Source organism: Oreochromis aureus, linkage group 14 (genome assembly GCF_013358895.1).
Source record: "Oreochromis aureus strain Israel breed Guangdong linkage group 14, ZZ_aureus, whole genome shotgun sequence".
NCBI classification, from domain to species: domain Eukaryota; kingdom Metazoa; phylum Chordata; class Actinopteri; order Cichliformes; family Cichlidae; genus Oreochromis; species Oreochromis aureus.
The window spans coordinates 1,640,040-1,656,745 of record NC_052955.1 but is presented as its reverse complement, the minus strand read 5'-3'; positions in this window follow the sequence as shown (position 1 = coordinate 1,656,745).

The following is a 16,706-nucleotide window of genomic DNA, read 5'->3' as shown; positions in this document are numbered from 1 at the left end:
TTTCAAAGATACAATTGTGCAACCACTTCTTAAGAAACCTGGGCTAGATACAAACGCTGTTGAAAACTTTAGACCAATATCTAAGCTGCCATTTTTATCTAAAGTCTTGGAAAAAATTGTATATGACCAATTGATCCCGTACTTGAATGGACAAAGTGTTCAGGAGATTTTCCAGTCTGGTTTTAAAGCAATGCATAGCACTGAATCAGCATTTTTAAGAATTTTTATTGATATATTTTTATCATGTGATTCTGGTGAAAGTGTCATTCTTATTTTACTCGATTTAACTGCTGCATTTGACACTGTAGACCATGAAATTTTAATATCGTGTTTGGAGCAGTGTGTCTGTATAACAGGTTCTGAAATGGTTCAGGTCTTACTTAACAAATCGAACCTTTTCAGTTCGCTTAGGAAACTGTGAGTCCTCCCGTGCTCCGTTGTCTCATGGAGTACCACAGGGTTCCATTCTGGGCCCTATCCTGTTTTCGCTTTATTTACTTCCATTGGGCTCAATTTTTAGGAAACACGGACTCTCTTTTCACTGTTATGCTGACTCCCAGATTTATGTTCCTCTTAAAAAGAAAGATGGGTCGTCTGTAAATCGCTTGCAAACATGTCTGGAGGATGTCAAGTCGTGGTTGGCGCTAAACTTTCTTTGTTTTAACGATTCTAAAACTGAAGTAATGGTGTTTAGACCTGCCAACACTGGTGTTCCGTGTGTTGATTCGCAGTCCCTGAAATCATTCTGTAAACCAGACATTGTAAATCTGAGTTTTAAAATGAATCCTGAACTTAAGCTTGAAAGCCAGATCGGGTCGCTTGTAAGGTCTAGTTTCTTTCATCTGAGGCAGCTGGCCAAAATTAAGCACTTTCTTGCGCGACAGCAATTTGAAACAGTAATCCGTGCCTTTGTAACCGTTCGGCTAATTCTCTTTATTATGGGGTGAGTCGATCTTCTGCTTTTCGACTGCAGCTAGTTCAGAATGCTGCTGCACGTCTTTTAACTGCCACTCGTAGATGCAAGCATATCACCCCAGTTTTATATTCACTTCATTGGCTGCCCGTGCATTTTAGGTTCCATTTTAAGCTGCTTTTATTTGTTTTAAAATGTTTGTCCAATGCTGCCCCTCTGTACCTCTCTGAGCTTCTTCATCTATACATACCTTCCCGGTCCCTCAGGTCGGCAGACCAGCTCCTCCTGAGTGTGCCCAGGAGAAATCATAAGCTCAGAGGGGATCGGGCGTTTGCTGTGACAGCTCCAAAATTGTGGAATGAGTTGCCTTTACATGTTAGACATGCATCTTCCTTATCTGTTTTTAAATCACGTCTTAAAACATATTAATTTACCTTGGCTTTCAGCACAGCAGGACTTGTTGATGTCTTTTAATATGTTTCTTATTCATTATATTATTTTTAATTTTAAGATACTCTATATGTAATTTAAACTGTTTTCTCTTTGTCTTATATTTGACTTTGGCCAACATTGTTGGATGTAAAGTGTGTTATAAATAAAGATGCTGTGCTATACAACAGCTGCTGACTTCGGGTCCCAATCAGGACCAATCACTGGTCTCCATTCTCCAAGGTGTTTCACCTCTAGTGTACCTGCACAGCGACTGGCTCCTCCCACCAACCTGACAGGCTCTAACACAAAGCAGAGAGTCATCAGTAAGAGAACAAAGAGAGTTTGAACCAAAGCTGCAGCTCCTCTTCTACCTGAGCAGGTGAGTCCAACAGCTTTGCCAGGTGAGCAGCTGCTTCTAGCTGAGCCTGAGCTTCTACAGTCCAGGAGAGCAGACTCATGGCCTCCACACTGGAGCCTCCACTTCTCCATAGAGCGGCCCCTGGAGCAGCGAAGGAGGCCCACAGCCAAGCTCCCTACAGACCACCTCTGCATCCTGTAAGACAGGACAAAGACACTGTGGAAGAGAGCCAGAGAATAATAATAATCATTGACTAATTGCAGAGAGGTCTATTAACACATAGTGAGTGAAGAAGAAACACCCAGTGCATCATGGGAATCCCCAGCAGCCTACGTCTATTGCAGCATAACTAAGGGAGGATTCAGGGTCACCTGGTCCAGCCCTAACTATATGTTTTAGCAAAAAGGAAAGTTTGAAGCCTAATCTTGAAAGTAGAGATAGTGTCTGTCTCCTGAATCCAAACTCATCATAAATGCATGAACTAGTTTTTCAGCGTCACTCTGACACAGGATATTTCTAACTTTAGAGATGTTGCACAAATGGAAGAAAGCAGTCTTACATATTTGTTTAATATGTGCATTGAAGGACATGTCTTGGTCAAAAATGACTCCAAGGTTTCTCACAGCATTACTGGAGGCCAAGGTAATGCCATCCAGAGTAAGAATCTGCTTAGATACCATATTTCTAAGATTTTCAGGGCCAGGGTTAGTGGCCACTGTTGACATGAAGAAAGAAAATGCTCTAAAGTATGGAAACAGCCAAAAGGGTTTATGTATTTGATGTGTGATTTACATGTGTGTGGCTGTTAATAAAGTTTGGCGCTCTCTAGGGGGCGTGGGCGTTCATCCAAAACTGGCGAAAGGCTGATGTGTGTTTATTCCTCCCTAAGTATCGTTGGTGAAGTTTGTCTGTGAAGGTTCTCAGTCACCAGGTCATCGTAGTCAAAGGAGTTTGCAAAGAAAAGCGTCTGGACTTCTTTGAGTTGCTTGAAGACGTTTCACCTCTCATCCGAGAAGCTTCTTCAGTTCTAAGGTCAAATGGCCGAGAGTCCCAGATTTAAACCCAGTGGGAGTATCCCCAAGGAGGGACAAACCCTGGTGATCCTCTAATCACATGCGCCAAGGTGTGAAAGCGGGTGTGGGACCTAATCAGCCAGGGTTTCGGGTGAGCTCATTGTGAAACCTGGCCCCACCCTATCATGTGATTTCCTGAGGTCAGATGGCCCAGGATGTGAGTGGGCGTTAAGGCGTCTGGGAGGAACTCAAAACTGGATTATAGATGGCAGACAGTTGGTGTCGTAAACCACCGCCTCTGTTCAAAGATGGTCGCTCACAGTGGACATAGATGGCCTCTTTCACTCCTCTTTCAAACCATCTGTCCTCTCTGTCCAATATGTGAACATTGGCATCCTCGAAAAGAGTGACCTTTATCCTTAAGATGCAGGTGGACTGCTGAGTCTTGTCCTGTGGAGGTGCTCTTCTATGTTGTGCCATGCGCTTGTGAAGTGGCTGTTTGGTCTCTCCAATGTAGAGGTCTGGGCATTCCTCGCTGCACTGTACAGCATACACCACGTTGTTCAGTCTGTGTTTTGGAGTTTTGTCTTTCGGGTGAACCAGTTTGTGTCTGAGTGTGTTGCTGGGTCTGAAGTACACTGGGATGTCGTGCTTGGAGAAAACTCTCCTGAGTTTCTCTGATACACCGGCTACATAGGGGATGACAACGTTGTTGCGTCTGTCTTTCTTATCCTCCCTCGCTGGTGTCCGATCTTCTTTTCTGTGCCTTTTTGCTGACTTTATAGAACGCCCAGTTAGGATAACCACATGTTTTAAGTGCTTCCTTTACATGTGTGTGTTCCTTCTTTTCCCTTCAGGCTTAGAGGGAACAAGTTCTGCCCGGTGGTGTAGGGTCCTAATTACTCCAAGTTTGTGTTCCAGAGGGTGATGGGAGTCAAAGAGGAGGTACTGGTCCGTGTGTGTGGGCTTCGGTAAACTTCAATGTTGAGGTTGCCATTCACTTCAATGTGCACAGCGCAGTCCAGGAAAGGCAAACAGTTGTCCTTAGTGTCTTCCCTGGTGAACTTGATGTTTTTATCCACAGGCGTTAATATGCGCAGTGAAGATTCCACTTCTTGTGTCTTGATTTTGACCCAGGTGTCGTCTACATATCTGTACCAGTGGCTGGGTGCTCCTCCTTTGAAAGAGCCAAGAGCCTTTCTTTCCACTTCCTCCATGTAAAGGTTGGCTACAATAGGTGACACAGGGGAGCCCATGGCACAGCCATGTTTTTGTCTGTAGAAGCCTTCGTTGTATTTGAAGTATGTTGTGGTAAGGCAGAGGTCTAACAGTGTGCAAATCTGATCGGGTGTGAAGTTGGTCCTGTCTTCCAAGGAGCTGTCTTCTTGTAGTCGTTTTCTGACAGTCTCCACTGCCTCCGTGGTGGGTATGCAAGTGAAGAGAGACTACATCAAAGGACACCATGGTTTCATCTGGATCCAGGGTAAGTTTCTGGACCTTGTCGGTGAAGTCGGTGGAGTTCTTGATGTGGTGTGGTGTGTTCCCACGAGAGGTGCCAGGATGGTAGCAAGGTGTTTCGCAATGTTATAAGTGGCTGAGTTTATGCTACTGACTATGGGTCTGAGTGGGACCCCTTCCTTGTGGATCTTAGAAGTCCATAAATGCAGGGTATGGCATCCCTGGATAAAGGCGGTGATATTTGAGGCGGTCAATGATTTTGTCCTTTTCAAGGTCTTGAAGGCAAGCTATAACTTTCTTTTGTAGCTGCTTGTGGGGTCTCGTTTAAAGCTTCAGAGGTGTTGTTGTCACTGAGGAGAGTAGTGATCTTTGTGTGGTAATCTGTTGTGTTTAGGACCACGGTGCACCTTCCCTTATCCGCTGGTAATATGGTGATGTTGTGGTCTTTGCTCAGGGAAGCGACGGCCTTCTTTTCTTGTAGTGTGAGGTTAGACGGAGGGACTTTGGCACTGGAGAGGGTGGCTGAGACTTAGGAAATTTCACAGGAAATTTCACACCTTGCTTTCAAAAACCCACACTCCTCAGTCTGAAACCACACAACTCAGAGAAGAAAACACACCTGAAGACAGTCGGGAGAAATGGGTAAAGAACTTTTCAGACCGGAATCTCACTGAACCTGAAAAGAAGGTTTTAGCCAAAGGACTCAATTTCGCCATTTCTCCGCAACAGTTGCCCATAGTGGACCTCATCACAGCCACAGAAACCGCCATACGGATTAATAAATTATCACAGACAGAAGCAGAGCAAATCAGGATGAAAGTCTCAGCCACCCTCTCCGGTGCCAAAGTCCCTCCGTCTAACCTCACACTACAAGAAAAGAAGGCCGTCGCTTCCCTGAGCAAAGACCACAACATCACTATATTACCAGCGGATAAGGAAGGTGCACCGTGGTCCTAAACACAACAGATTACCACACAAAGATCACTACTCTCCTCAGTGACAACAACACCTACGAAGCTTTAAAACGAGACCCCACAAGCAGCTACAAAAAGAAAGTTATAGCTTGCCTTCAAGACCTTGAAAAGGACAAAATCATTGACCGCCTCAAATATCACCGCCTTTATCCAGGGGATGCCATACCCTGCATTTATGGACTTCCTAAGATCCACAAGGAAGGGGTCCCACTCAGACCCATAGTCAGTAGCATAAACTCAGCCACTTATAACATTGCGAAACACCTTGCTACCATCCTGGCACCTCTCGTGGGGAACACCCCACACCACATCAAGAACTCCACCGACTTCACCGACAAGGTCCAGAAACTTACCCTGGATCCAGATGAAACCATGGTGTCCTTTGATGTAGTCTCTCTTCACTTGCATACCCACCACGGAGGCAGTGGAGACTGTCAGAAAACGACTACAAGAAGACAGCTCCTTGGAAGACAGGACCAACTTCACACCCGATCAGATTTGCACACTGTTAGACCTCTGCCTTACCACAACATACTTCAAATACAACGAAGGCTTCTACAGACAAAAACATGGCTGTGCCATGGGCTCCCCTGTGTCACCTATTGTAGCCAACCTTTACATGGAGGAAGTGGAAAGAAAGGCTCTTGGCTCTTTCAAAGGAGGAGCACCCAGCCACTGGTACAGATATGTAGCGACACCTGGGTCAAAATCAAGACACAAGAAGTGGAATCCTTCACTGCGCACATTAACGCCGTGGATAAAAACATCAAGTTCACCAGGGAAGACACAAAGGATAACTGTTTGCCTTTCCTGGACTGCGCTGTGCACATTGAAGAGAATGGCAACCTCAACATTGAAGTTTACGGAAGCCCACACACACGGACCAGTACCTCCTCTTTGACTCCCATCACCCTCTGGAACACAAACTTGGAGTAATTAGGACCCTACACCACCGGGCAGAACTTGTTCCCTCTAAGCCTGAAGGGAAAAAGAAGGAACACACACATGTAAAGGAAGCACTGAAAACATGTGGTTATCCTAACTGGGCGTTCATAAAGTCAGCAAAAGGCACAGAAAAGAAGATCAGACCAGCGAGGGAGGATAAGAAAGACAGACGCAACAACGTTGTCATCCCCTATGTAGCGGTGTATCAGAGAAACTCAGGAGAGTTTTCTCCAAGCACGACATCCCAGTGTACTTCAGACCCAGCAACACACTCAGACACAAACTGGTTCACCCGAAAGACAAAACTCCAAAACACAGACTGAACAACGTGGTGTATGCTGTACAGTGCAGCGAGGAATGCCCAGACCTCTACATTGGAGAGACCAAACAGCCACTTCACAAGCGCATGGCACAACATAGAAGAGCCACCTCCACAGGACAAGACTCAGCAGTCCACCTGCATCTTAAGGATAAAGGTCACTCTTTCGAGGATGCCAATGTTCACATATTGGACAGAGAGGACAGATGGTTTGAAAGAGGAGTGAAAGAAGCCATCTATGTCCACTGTGAGCGACCATCTTTGAACAGAGGCGGTGGTTTACGACACCAACTGTCTGCCATCTATAATCCAGTTTTGAGTTCCTCCCCAGACGCCTTAACGCCCACTCACATCCTGGGCCATCTGACCTCAGGAAATCACATGATAGGGTGGGGCCAGGTTTCACAATGAGCTCACCCGAAACCCTGGCTGATTAGGTCCCACACCCACTTTCACACCTTGGCGCATGTGATTAGAGGATCACCAGGGGGTCCTTTGTCCCTCCTTGGGGGGTTACTCCCACTGGGTTTAAATCTGGGACTCTTGGCCATTTGACCTTAGAACTGAAGAAGCTTCTCGGATGAGAGGTGAAACGTCTTCAAGCAACTCAAAGAAGTCCAGACGCTTTTCTTTGCAAACTCCTTTGACGTTGGTGAAGTTTGCCATGAACGTCAGATTTTCCTGCACATTTTCATACTTCTGCTAACATCCATCCAGGTCTTTATGTCTTTAAGACATTCCTGCAGTTTAACTCATTGGTGTGTGTTACCTGGCTTCATGGACAGATAGAGCTGCGTGTCATCTGCATAGCAGTGAAAATGTATGCTATGTCTTCTAATGATGCTGCCTAAGGGAAGCATGTATAATGTAAACAGAATTGGTCCTAGCACTGAACCCTGTGGAACACCATAATTGACCTTAGTGTGTGAAGAGGACTCTCCATTTACATGCACAAATTGGAGTCTATTAGATAGATATGATACAAACCACTGCAGTGCAGTACCTGTAATACCTACAGCATGTTCTAATCGCTCTAATAGGATATTATGGTCGACAGTATCGAACGCAGCACTGAGGTCTAGCAGGACAAGCACAGAGATGAGTCCACTGTCAGAGGTATTTGGAATATTTTCAGAGAGATATAAAGCAATAAGAATGTTTCCTTAGATTTGCCTAAGTATTTTTATAAGGAAGATAAGATTATAAAGGACATGAATGAAGTGGTAAATGAATTCAATTCCTTTTTGTAAACATTGGCCCTAATTTGGCAAATCTAATTAGAAAACATGATAAGTTAGAACAAAAGGATGATTGGAAAGGTGAAAGCAGAGTAGTTAAGTCTATATTTTTAGCTGATATCACTGAAAAAGAAATTGCAGCAATTTTAAACAAGACTAAAAATAAGACATCTACTGATTGTGATGGTTTAGATATGGTTATAGTTAAAAGACATTGGACTGTATAATTACTCCTCTTTGTTATATTTTCAATCTTTCATTCCATACTGGCATATTTCCTGACACAATGAAAGTGGCAAAAGTGATACCTCTGTATAAAAAGGAGATAAACATAGTTTTAATAATTATAGGCCAGTGTCACTTCTGTCACAGTTTTCCAAAATACTTGAATAATTGTTTGTGGAAAGACTTGAGAGCTTTATTGAAAAACATCAATTACTAAGTGAAAATCAATATGGATTTCGGAAAAATAGATCAACGGCATTAGCACTGATGACTACTATTGACGATATTTCATGTGCAACAGATAATAATAAATATACAATAGGAGTATTTATTGACTTAAAAAAAGCTTTTGATACGATGCAACATTCTATTTTGATTTCTAAGCTGAATACTTATGGGGTGAGAGGAATTGCATTAAACTGGTTAAGTAGTTATCTAGAAAATAGGACCCAGTATGTGCATTATTTAGGCAATTCCTCTGAAAGACTGAAAATTGAATGTGGGGTTCCTCAAGGGTCTGTTTTGGGACCAAAACTTTTAATTTATATATAAATGATATTTGTGATGTGTCCAAAATGTTAAATTTCGTTTTGTTTGCTGATGTTACAAATTTTTATTGTGCTGGGGATAAATTGAAAGAATTGGCTGAATTAATGGTTTCTGAAATGGAAAAACTAAAAAAATGATTTGATGTAAACAAATTATCTTTGAACTTGACAAAAACGAAATTTATGATTTTTGGAAATCGGGTAAAAGAGGATGAAGTAATTCTGTCCATTGATGGAGTTTTGATTGAGAGAGTTACTGAACTCCGTTTTTTTGGGGGTAGTATTGGATGATGAATTAAAATGGAAATCTCATATTGAACATATTAGAAAAAGATGGTTAAAATATTTATATTGTGGGTAATGTCAGAGATATACTAGATTATAAGGCGATGCGTATTTTATATTTCTCACTAATTTTCCCCTATCTCAGTTATTGTGCTGAGGTGTGGGGAATACATATGCGACTTATATACATCCTCTATACTTGTTACAGAAGAAAGTGGTACGAATGGTTCATAATGTTAAATATAGAGAACAAACAAATAATTTGTTTATAAAATCTAAATTGTTGAAATTTGAAGACTTAGTGAAATTACAGACATTATTATTCATGTGCAAGGCAAAAAATAACACATTACCTCTTAAGTTACAAAGTTTGTTTGTATTGTGTTCAGGAAGTGGGGACAGTAGAAGGAAGTTTGACTTTAAGCATCAGTTTGCTAAGACCATGAAGAACATGAAAGTAATTTGGGATAAATGTACAAACAAGAAAATACTTTTTCATTGCCATTTAATGCTGTGTATATATTGCTGATTATATTGATTTGTTGTTTAGTTTTGCATTGTTACATAAAGATACATGTTAGAGGGATTTTGGGGGGTATTGGCGCCCTCTTGTAAGAGTATTTGGATTGCAGATAGGGGGCAGGTGCTAACAAGAATTTATTCTTCTTCCTGCTCCTTTTCACCCATGGGTGCAGAGTTATATTAATGGGAAGGAGGTTTTGTATGTAGGAAAAGAAACACTATTGAACCATGTGTGAAATAAATAAAGAAATGAGAAATGAGGCCATAAGAAGATCATTTGTAACCTTCACTAAAGCTGTTTCTGTGCTGTGATGAGCTCTGAAACCTGACTGAAACTCTTCAAATAAGCCATTCCTCTGCAGATGATCTGTTAGCTGTTTGACAACTACTCTTTCAAGGATGTTTGATATAAAAGGAAGGTTGGAGATTGGCCTATAATTAGCTAAGACAGCTGGGTCTAGAGATGCTTTTTAAGTAAAGGTTTAACTACAGCCAGCTTGAAGGCCTGTGGTACATAGCCGATTATTAGAGATAGGTTGATCATATTTAAGATTGAAGCATTAATTAATGGCAGGACTTCTTTGAGCAGTTTTGTAGGAATGGGGTCTAAAAGACACGTTGATGGTTTGGAGGAAGTAATTATTGAAGTTAACTCAGAAAGATCAATTGGAGAAAAAGAGTCTAACTTAACATCAATGGTACTAAAAGTAGCTGTAGATAATATTACATCTGTGGGATGATTATTGGTAATTTTTTCTCTAATGATAAAAATTTTATTTGTGAAGAAGTTCATGAAGTCATTACTAGTTAACGTTACTAGTTAACATTAAAGGAATAGTTAAATAGTTAGTTAAAGCCACTGCTGTGTAATCAATTATTGTAATTTTAAATGTTATCAGGAAATGATCAGACAAGAGAGGGTTTTCAGTGAACGTTTCAATGAATATAAAATGGGACTGTCCATCTCCATGACTTGGGTCCTGTTGCATCAATAGTCCAGGATGCTTCTCTTCTGCTGACGTGACACAAACATTAGTACCTTACCCCTGTTTTTGCCTCTTTACACTGGTTGCCTCTTTATTTTACAAGTCTTGCTTATTAAGTTTTAAATGTCCTGTCTCCCATTTATCTGGCAGACCTTGTATATATACATACCCCAACGTCTCTGAGATCGACTGGCCACTCACTCCTTGGTGTCCCTGTGTTGAGACCAGCGATCGAGCTGCTGCTGTTTTGGCCCCCAAATTATGTAACTTTTCTCTCCAGATCTTAATGTCTGAACCCTGAAATTAGCATGTTAGGAAAAGTGAAAAGCAGTAAAAATCCACTTTCTCAACTTTTTTTGATTAAAAGCTGAATTTCAAAAAGCCATGACATTTTACAGCAAGATGTAATGATCCAGACAGCCCAGGAAGCAGGTTTAGGTAAACTTATTTATAGATTGCTCAAAAAATTAAAGGACAAATTTTACAGACTGTACTTTACAGACAGAGGCTGTCAGATTGGTGTGCAGACAACAACCTGGACCTCAGTATCACCAAGACAAAAGAGCTGGAGGAAGTCTGAGCTGCAGCCTGTCAGCATCACGGGGACTGCATTGAAAGGGTGTCCAGCTTCAACTTTTAATCTGCTTTACTTTATTTATATAGCAGATTTAACAGTAACAAAATGTTGGCCAAAGGGCTGTACAAAGATAAAAAAAACAACAACACTGTAACAAATAACATCAATAACAAATACCCGGTAACAGATGACTAGATGGATAGATAGGTAACTCTCATGTGGTGTTGAAAGCCAATGAGTAAAAATGTGTTTTAAGATGGGATTTGAGAAGACTGACGGTCGGGGCCTTTCTAATGTGGAGAGGTAAATCATTCCACATTTTCGGCGCCACAACCGCAAACGCCCGGTCACCTCTGTGAACCAGCCTCGACCGGTTCACAGAGGTGACCGGGCAAGTAAAGGGAGCTGAAGAAGAGATAAAATCTCCGAGGCTCACAGAAAAAGTCCTATCAGAGAGCTATGACCTGAACCAGTCCAATGGGGTGCCTTTGACACCGCAGTGCTCCAGTCGGGAGATTAAGATGCTGTGATCGACAGTATCAAAGGCAGCGGTCAAGTCTAAGAGCAAAAGCACAGCCGAGTCACCTCAGTCAGTGGCTAATAAAAGATTGTTAATAACTTTTAAGAATGCAGTTTTGGTAGTGTGAAAGGCTTTAAATCCCGACTGAAACCTCTCTAGGATATTGTGACAATTTAGAAAGGTTTGCAACTGATCAAACACAATCTTTTCTAATATTTTTGACATAAAGGGGAGCTTAGAAATAGGTCTAAAAATTGCAAGGACAGAGGAGTCAAGGTTAGGTTTCTTGAGTACAGGCTGCATGACAGCATGTTTAAAACAGGCTGGCACCACTCCAGAACTAAGACTGCTATTAAAAGTCGCTAAAATGTCAGAACCGACAACCTTAAAAATCTTTTTTGAGAAACTTGTCGGCACAACATCATTAGGGCAAGATCAAGTGTCTATGTGCACACCCAGGAAGATTCAAGTTCCTGGGTGTGCACATAGACACAGACCAGCAATGGCCTTTGTCAAACACCTCTGCAGTTTTGAAGAAGGCTCAACAGCGTCTCCACTTTCTGAGAATCCTCAGAAAAATGGACCTGAGGAAGGAGCTGCTGACCGTCTTCTACCGCTGCTCCATTGAAAGCGTGCTGACATATTGCATCGGTGTGTGGTTCTCCAGCTGCACCACAGCACACAGAAAGGCACTTCAGAGGGTCATTAATATGGCCCAAAAAATCACTGGACATCCTCCTCCCTCGCTGAAGGACCTGTACAGCACTCGCTGTCTGAAGAGGGCACGCAGCATCCTACGGGACGGTACACACCCAGGACACCGGGTGTTTAAGCTGCTGCCGTCTGGCAGGAGGTTCAGGCTGCTGAGGTCACGGACAAATAGACTCATGGACAGTTTCTACAACAGGGCAATAGACCTAATCAGTGCTAACAGCTGACCTGATTGGCTACCTCCCTGGACTTTTTTGGGGGGGCAATAACAATAACAAAAATAATAATAAACACGCCGCTCTTCTTCAGCTTCCCTTCTGTCAGTTCCACCTGCTCGCCTGACTACCATGAGACTCAGAGCCTTTAGTTGTTCTGCCCCGAGACTTTGGATGCACTTCCACTTGCTCTACGGACCACACACTGTCTCACCTCTTTTAAATCACTACTCAAAACCCATCTGTTGCATACACCTGATCTGTCTTAGGCCATTTTTACCTTGCTCAGTTTTTATATATTTTATATTTGCTTTTATACTTTTATGACTGTTTATGTCTAAATTCTATCTACCATGTTTGCTATATATACATTTTTTTAAATGTTTTTTATGGTATTGTTTATGTGCTACTGTAAGGTGACCTTGAGGGTCTGAAAGGCGCCTATAAATAAAATGTATTATTATTATTATTATTATTATTATTATTATTATTATTATTATTATTATTATTATAATGATGTACAATAAAAACATACACTCATTCTGTTAACTCAGAGATGGAAAAAGACATAAAGAAGGACAGGAGAGGAAGAAGAGAGCTTGGAGTTAAAGGGAAGGATGCTCATTTAAAATCACATGGAATAATTTTAATCAATTCAATTCAATTCAATTTTATTTATATAGCGCCAAATCACAACAACAGTTGCCTCAAGGTAATCACAAGGTGGATTTGAATATAACGTGTTTTGATAAATTGTGTATTTTTATTTTGTGAAATGTTCTGCAAAAACAAACTAAAATATACAAATTTGTGTTATTCAAGTGTTGCATGAAAATACAGTTTAGTAGGATAAGGCTCGCTCACACCAACAACACACTTGGCCTTCCTGATGAGTTTGTTCAGTCTGTTTGTGTGAAGAACATTTGAAGTAAGGAACCGTGTGTGGCTGGTGCACAGTGGCCGTGCTCATGGTCAGAGTTAGCTGAACTTTAGCTGATGATGCTGAGACTCATTCACTTCATCTTTGGGCTCAGACTCAAACTCAGCCATACTGCATGTGGGCCAACACAGCGAGCTGAGCTGGCATGAGAATCACTTTCTAACCTCTAAATAAAAATCAGAGTATCACAGCAGCAGTAACACCACCACTGTTCATCAAACATTATGTTCAATCAGCAGATGAAGGCTCCTGGTTCTCTGTGGTGATTCGGTCACGCTCTTCTTGGTCCTCTGAGAAGTTTTACTGGAGTCTCTCTATAAACTGGACTTGAGTCTCAACACTGATGCTGTTTAGGTCAAGTTTATTTATAAGCACATTTCCAAACAGTCCATGCTGCACAAAGTGCTTAACAATGTAAAATCCCACTAAAATAAGTAAAACAACAATGATGAAGTAAAATATAGAAAAACAAATAAGTCAATAAAAAAAAACCTAAAACAACAACTAAGGCTGTTAAAACCAAAATGTTTACGTGTGCTAAAAGCCAGACCATAAAAATGTGTCTTTAATAACGATTTCAAATGCTTGTGCAGATCTAATATTAACCCAATGATGCCCTTTGTATCATATTTGCTACATGAGTTTCTGAGACCTCTATCTTAACAACACTATCTCAACTTCTGTTTTATTTTCATTTAATTTTGAAACATTTAAAGCCATCCACTGTTTATCGTCATCCAGGCAGCTTAATAACAGCTGAAGTGATTCTGTCCCTTCTTTTAAAGTAGGATACATCTGCAAGTCATCTGCAAAACAGTGGAATGAAAGGTTGTACCATGAGAAAATAGACCACATGTACAGTGCAAACAAGGCAGGACCCAAAATAGAGCCTTGAGGTACGCCATATTTAACAGGGATTATTTTAGAGCTGTGAGGGCCCATGTTGACTTAGAACGTCCTTCCTGTTAAGTAGGAGCGAAACCACTGAAGAGCTGACCCTTTTAGGCCAGCATATGACTCCAGCCATGATAGCAGGAAGGGTCAGATCAGACTCCACCTGCTGAGGAGAAGGAGATCTTTCACCTGCAGGTGGAGGTCCTTTTTTGACTCTATGGTTGTCATGCTCCCCGTGTCTCGCTGGTCGACTCTCTGTTAGACAACATGTTTGTTTTTGTTTTCACTTCCTCCCTCCTCCCTCTCCCTCTCTCGCTCTCTCTCTTTCGCCGCTCATTGCGGGCTCCCGCCGCTGGCCCACACACCTGCTCTCATCACCACACCGGTCGCCGATCCCAGCTGATTGCAGCACTATTTAAGATGGCGGATCTGCACTAGTCTTCGCTGGATCGTTGAGCTATCAGCGTCAGTCAACCCACAAATCTGAATCTGTGAGTTTTGTGACTATTCTTCTAATCGGACCTTTGTGTGTGTAGATTTTCCCTGAACCTGTTTAATGGACAACAAGAGGAGCGGCAGTGGAGAGGAGTCGGATTCTGTACAGAAAGTTGTGGAGCACTTTTCCCCGACCCCTGTTTCCCCCACGGACCCGGGAGACCCGGACCCCTCTTCCCCTGCACGTTGTATATGTCCACTTGGTGTTTTGTTCACTGTAAATAAACGCACTGTCTTTTGCCTGAGGAAAACCTGGACTGCGCCTGGGCCCCTTTAAGAAACCTTATCAATGGTGCTGTCTGTTGGAGCAGCAGCTTATCTACAGCTGAGAGGATCAGCTCATCAGGAAGGCCAGGTCTGTGCTAGGATAGGAAATGGGCAGTAATGCGTAATCTGATTACTTTTTTCAAGTCACGAGTACTGTAAGGGATTACTATTGCAAAATGTAATTAGATTACCTATGCTTTCCCGTAAGCATGCTGCGTTACTGTGTTACTAAAGCGTTGTGCTTTTGTTTGTGAGAGTGTCTCATGGCAATGACGTATAAGCGTGCGACGTCCGTGGTAACAGAGGTGTGAAGATCAACGATGGATAATATGGAGAGAGTACGACCATGCAGCATTTAAAGTGTGGAAGTAATCACGTTACTTTGAGTTTGATTCTGTAAAAAGTGACAAAAACATCAGTGTCTGCTGTTCACTCTGCGTGGGAAGAAAACTTCTTTCTACAGTGAAAAATTAAACTTCAAATCTGAGCGAGCAGCGAGCACGCTGCCACAGGAATGTGACATTCACAGAGAAACCCCGGGATCCCCCCACTGACATGACCACTGTGGGCAAACCTCCACCCGCCCCACTCCTGCTAAACAGGTGACAACAGATTTAAGAGCGACAGGACTCAGAGCTGCTGAATCTTTGATTTTATTTATTTTTGCTGTGTTTTACTTGCATCTATTTGAAAGAGTGTAAACACAAAACAATGTTTTATTTTATATGCTGGAATATGTAGGAAATAGGTTTAAATGTTAAACACATTTCTTCCAGTCAATACAATAATTTAATTTTTGCTTGATGCAATGTACATAGAGTTAAAAGATTAAAACTAATAAAACAAGTTTTAAAAAGAGGCTTTCCATTTGATTCAGTTTTTACGGAGCCCCTCTGATGACATGGTCCAAAAAATAAATAAATTGTGGCCACAAAATACTACTTTGTGCCCTGGAAATAGTAAAACGTACCCACGAAATGCTAATTTGTGGGCACGAATTGGGTATAACGTGGCAACGAATTACGCATTTGTGGCAGCGAAATAGATAACGTGCGCACATATTGATACAACTCCTGCACAACTGCGTAGAGACATAAGCATAAGAGTAGGCTAAACCTATACACCATGGACAGAGACAGTATGATTGAGTTTTATTTTAGGCTGGGAATGAGCTACAAATGCATTTTGAAAAGCCTGGCAATGCAAGGAACCATTATTACGGAGAGACATTTAAACAGGATATTGAGAGCCCAGTTGCTTTACAGACATAAGTACGACAGATTTTATTGTCAACCAACTGCAAGTGCCTGGGAAGGATCACGGTTATCGATCAAGTCTTTCGTGCCCACAAATTAGCATTTCGTGCCCACGAAGTAGTATTTTGTGGCCACAATTTATTTATTTTTTGGACCATGTCATCAGAGGTGCTCCGTAGTTTTATATGATGGATTATGCAGAAGAAGTAGAATTGGGCTGAAAGGTCTGTTGCTTTATTACGTATTCAGGTTGTGTATCATGTTTTTGAAAAGTAACTAAGTAACTAATTTTGAAAATAAGTAATCAGTAAAGTAATGGGATTACTTTTTGGAGAAGTAATCAATAATTAGTTATTAATTACTTTTTTCAAGTAACTTGACCAACACTGGCTAGGATGCCCCCTCGACCCAGTGCAGGTGGTAGGAGAGAAAAGAACGCTTGGACGGTGTCTCCAGCCCTATGCATGAAGCTGTGGCAGAACTGGAGAGCTCCTTCAGTCACAGACTGCTGCGTCCATGGGACAAAGGAGCGTTATGGCAGGCCGTTCCTCCCAGCAGCCGTTAGACTTTATAACCATCACTGCTCCCAACAAACATCCTGCTGTTATTTGCACA